The 5380-nt window shown below is 46.1% G+C and overlaps 1 pseudogene; it reads left to right on the top strand.

Moving 5' to 3' along the window:
* The first annotated feature begins 3687 nt into the window (after nt 1–3687).
* LOC132648478 (sentrin-specific protease 2-like) lies at nt 3688–4400 on the top strand (annotated as a pseudogene).
* The last annotated feature ends 980 nt before the right edge of the window (nt 4401–5380 follow it).

Genomic DNA, 5380 nt, shown 5'->3' on the forward strand with positions numbered 1-5380 from the left:
AGTGGAAGCCTGGATAAAAGATCCTGGAAGGGAGTCTTTGCCTTTTGTCCACTCACCCTCCCTTTCTGTGGCAAGTTCATCCATCTTGCTGCTGAGGCATTTCTTCACTGGCATTACAGCCTACTTCTTTGGGATTTCAACATATACTGAGGATCAGCTTAGACAGCCTGCTTTGTAGACTGAACAAACTATGGGGATCTTGAAGGTGGTAGGGATTAAACTGTGGCCTTTGTTTATGCATGGCATACACTCAGTAATTGCTGATCTACAACCTCCCTTCCTATATCCTGTATTTTATCATTCCGGGCTCTTTGTATCCAAGGTTGACTGTGAAAGACCCACGCTGCTTAAGATGACCTTGAACTTGTGGTTCTCCTGCCTCTGCTTCCAGAGCGCTAGAAGAAGAGGCGTGCCCCATCACATGCAGTTGTGTGTGGTCTGGGAAGCAAACACAGGGTTCTTATTTGCTGGGCCAAGAGTTCCATCAAGTGAGCTCCACTCCACTCCAGCCCAGCTCTGCTGCCCCACAACTCAGCCCACACATGCTGACTTCTTTGAGAGAGCCTGCACACAGGCACACACACACATATGCACACACGTACACACGTGAACACAGACAAACACACACCAGAAGCTACAGAAAGAAAGAACATAAGGCTAAATGTCAAAAATGTCAAACTGTGTCCAGAACATGAAGTGGGGTTTGTAAAGGCAGCTGTGAAGGCCATTCTTGACTGTCAACTGGATTCCAGTTATCTGGTATTATGTAAAACCCCAAAATGAAAAGGCACACCTGTGAGGGATTCCTTGCTTAATTTTAATCCTCATCTTTGAACAGGGAAGCCGTGCCTCTAATCCAGGCCACACCTTCCGCTAGAAGCCTGTATAAAAGGTGCTGGAACTAGGGAGCATTTGCTATTTGCCTGTTACTGCCTCGCTGAGAAGAAGTCCATTCCTTCACTGTCCTTGTGGTCTACTTGTGTAGAATTCTGGCCTTTACTGAAGACCAGCTGAGACATCCACACTCATGGACTGAAAAACTACTGGACTTTTGGACCTTCCATTCATAGGCAGCCATCTCTGGACTAGCTGGACTTCAGCTTGTAAGTCATCTATCTAAACTCATCTATCTATCTATCTATCTATCTATCTATCTATCTATCTATCTATCTATCTATCTACCTATCTATCTATCTATCTATCTATCTATCATGTGTGTGTGTGTGTGTGTGTGTGTGTGTTCTGTTACTCTCGAGAACCCTGACTAAGCCTGCCAGCCTTGTAAACAAGGGGAGCCCAGTTGTCCAGATGCTTTGGTTCTGCCCCTGCGGTTCTTTGCTCTGAGATGCTCCTTTGGGTCAGAGAGGAAGGCAGGAAAGAGCTGAGAGGCGCGCTGTTCTCTGTGGTTTCTCTCTGCCCTCTTGTGGCCGTGGCCTGAATTTGCAGGGTGAGAGGCACAGCCATTCCACAGTGATCCACTAGGATAAAAGGCCACTGTCTTTGCTCACCTTTCAGAGTTTATTGCAGTTCGGTCATTTATTTGTGGGGGTGCGGCCACTGCTGGCTTGCCACAGCACATGTGGAGGTCGGAGAATAATTCGGGTGACTGGGTTCTGTCTTTTTATCTTGTGTGACTCAGGAATTGCCCTGTACTGGTCAGAGTTGCCAGGGAGCAGCTAACCAGGCTGAGCCATCTCATTGTTCCTCAGTTCTGTTTGGCAACGATCCAATCAAATATAATCTACAAAGCTTCACCACTGTTCAATCACATGTTATATGAGTTTTATTGAGATATGGTTATGTATCTAGATTTTGGGGAGTGAGAAAAGCAGCTACAAGCAGGTTTAAACACATGGTTTGGTCTCGTCTTTCAAGGTTTAAGGACATAGAAGCTTCTCAAACTATTTCTAAAAGCTTTTACAAGGGATAACTATCTTTTCATTTATTACATTTTTTTCTAATTTTGTTTTGTACATTTTAGCAAAGATTTTTACTTAGTTCTCTGGTACACTGTTTTTCTGGGGAAAAAAAGAGAAATTGGCTTAGTACAAATCCTAGCTTTTATTTTTGTAAGATTTATTTTTAATGTGTATGAGTGTTTTACTTTCACATATGTAAGAGCAGTGTGTGTGTGTGTGTATGCATGCGTTTCCTGCTTAAAGCCAGAAGAGAGTGTCAGCTCCCCTGGCATTGGAGTTACAGCTGATTGTAAACTGCAAAGACAGGGCTAGGAATCAAACTGTGGTCTTCTAGAAAAGCATCACTCTTTACCACGGAGCCATATCTGCTGAGTCATCCTAAAAAGATCTCTCCAGCCAGGCAGTGGTGCTGCCGCTTTTAATCCCAGCACTTGGGGGGTTTTACATTTATTTATTCATGATATGTGCTGAACTTCTGCTCCTCTGAGTTCTTACTGATCTTGGGTTTGCTTCAGCCAGCAGGAGTTCCAACAGGAATTCCAGGAATGAAAACAAGCTTTAAGACCCTAGACCTGGTAGATGGTGGGCAGGGCCTCCATTCACCAATGAATGTTGCCCTGGTGCATAAAACCACATCATAACCAGCTTGTGGAAACTGGCCTTCCAGAGCCTTGGTGACAGTGGAGGGAGGCACACAGTAGTCTTGCTTCTAACGTGTGTTGACTGCTGTCTTTGGCTGAAAGTCTCTGACACTCATTGTGATTTCCACAATTTCAGGTTCTACAGAGGCTCCTTGTGCCCTAGAGCGATCCTTCTCCCTCAGTAGGGAAAAACAAAAGGCAGAGTCGGAACTCCACTGACCTTTCTATAGCGGGACTGAGGAAATGCCACCTGAAAGACAAGATTAGAGAAGATCAGCTATGTGAGAAGTGTTCTTTGACACTGCCACCTCCTTCTGTCTTCCTGGCCTAACTGACCCCAGCGCCAAAAGAAACCTGTGCTCTTCCCCTGTGGTTTCTGACCTTGAACCACCATGTCTGGTGTGGATAAGACATCTCCCAGTAGACTAAGGGACCCTTCAGCCATCAAGGGGACAACCCAAGAACTCCCACAGAACGCCCAGCTGACCTGCACTTTGACTTGGACAACAGAAAGCTGTGTCTCGGCCGGCAGCGAACACCTGAGCAAAGACAATCCGAGTAGTCCCTCTATAAGGCAGCCTTGCAAGCAGGGTAAAACAATGAGCCCTGAACAGCCAGAGAAAGGCCAGAAGAGGAAATGCCAAGAAGAGGAAAAGGATGATGTGTGCTCCGAAGAGCCAGTCCAGTCCTGGAAGAAGCTGAAACAGGAACAGCATGAAATAGAGCTTGGGGATGAAGAGCCTGACAAGAGCCGAATATGGACACCCCAGGAAAAGGTTCTGTTACAGCTAATGGCCCCAGAGTGTGCCAAAGGCCCTGAGGAAGAGGCTGTGACTGAGGAGTCTGTGGGTGGAGGCCAGGGTCTGAAACCCCCCCACATCAACAGGGAGGAAGAAGTTCAGAAACACCACCATGAAAAGTGCCCAGGGCTGTTGGAACTCCTCCAACCTGATGTCCCTGTGAGCTCTGGCCCTCACAGCACTCACACAAGCACCATGGACACCTCCAAGACTATCAAAGGTTGTGCTGAAGGGCAGAATCATGAATTGGAAACACCTCAGATCTGCACAGACAGTGTCAGCAATGGCATGCCCAACAGCAAAGTGTCAACACCTGAGGTCAAGAAAAAGGCTCTTGAAGACCAAGAGAAGGGCAGAGGGCTGGACCGTGGTCCTGATGTCACAGTGGACATGGAGAAAGAAATCAGCAGTGCGCTAGGTCAAAAGATGAGATCTTGAGCTCTGCCTTCAAACTGCAAATGACTCGAGGAGACCGGTGGACCCTAAGGAACACCCAGTGGCTCAACGACAAAGTCATCAATTTTTACATGAATCTTCTCATGGAAAGAAATCAAAGTCAAGGCTACCCGGCACTTCACGCATTTAATACCTTCTTTTACACCAAGTTAAAGTCTGGTGGCTACAGGTCAGTCAGAAGATGGACCCGGGCAGTAAACATCTTTGCCAAGGAACTTCTCCTGGTCCCAGTTCACCTGGGCATGCACTGGAGCCTGGTGGTCACAGACCTAAGAAAGAAGAGTATTGTCTACCTGGACTCCTTGGGACAGAAGAGACCCGACATCCTTGAGCTGCTTTTCTGCTATCTGAGGGAGGAGAGCAAAGCGAGAAGGAACAGCGACCTGAGCCCTGCAGAGTGGAAGCAACACAGCATGTCGGCAGAGGAGATTCCTCAGCAGCTGAACGGGGGCGACTGCGGCGTGTTCGCCTGTAAATATGCAGATTACATTTCCAGGGGCCAGCCCATCACCTTCTCCCAGCAGCACATGCCTCTGTTCAGGAAGAAGATGGTGTGGGAGATCCTGCACAAGCGCTTACTGTAGTAGCGCCCCCTGGCGGCCACTGCGAGGCAGCTGCTCTGAGCTCTTTCCCAGGTGAGGCTAAGGACTGCAGGTACTGGGTGTGGAAGAGCCTTGAACAAGTTCTGAGTGTAAAGACTGAGGTTAGGACAGCCGCGGCTGCACAGAGAAACCCTGTCGGGACAGAAACAACAACAACAGAAGATACGTGTGCCCACCGAAAGTTAGAAACTATCCGGCCTGCACAGCGCATGCTCACAAGCACGCGGCTTTGGAGATTTATCTGTGACTGAGGTCGACGCTGGATTGAATTTTGCTGTTCTTGTTCACAAGTTTTAGCTAACTGGCAGTGGACTGCTTCCGGTGCTTTTCGGCCTTTCGTTCTGGACTGCTTGTTTGCATTAGTTATTTCTGAAAGGAAGGCCACCAGTTGCCTGTCTCAGAGTGAATCTCCGGTTGCCTTCCGGTACTGTGTGCTACTACAGAAGCGTCGCAGTGTGTTGCTGTTCATGGGACCCGAGCAATCCAGGAGAAGTAAGAAACGCGCCGGAGGCATCTCAAGATACTTCCCAGCCTGGAAGTAAAGACATCTATTTTATTCTCGGGAGAGGAGTAACTAATGCTAGATGTGCATTGTAAACCCGGGACTCCTTGAAGCCTCACCCTGCTGAGGGCTGTACTAAACTGTTTATTCCAAAAATATATATATATATTTATATATATTTTAAATAAACAAATATTTATATATAAATAAAAATATATTTTATATATTATATATATAAATATATATATTCTTAAGCTATTTTTAAGATGTTTTCTTTGTATATATTAAGCTGAAATTTAATATGTCATGTTAATATTTATATTCTGTCACCTTAGCCCCACTATTGGTATAGACTTAATATATTTAGTGTGAATATTGCCAACTACATGATAATCTATTTTTATACAGGAAACTTTAATTTTTTATTAGCAGTAAATCTTACATTTGTGTTGTTATTCAA

Source organism: Meriones unguiculatus, chromosome 17 (genome assembly GCF_030254825.1).
Source record: "Meriones unguiculatus strain TT.TT164.6M chromosome 17, Bangor_MerUng_6.1, whole genome shotgun sequence".
Taxonomy (NCBI): Eukaryota; Metazoa; Chordata; class Mammalia; order Rodentia; family Muridae; genus Meriones; species Meriones unguiculatus.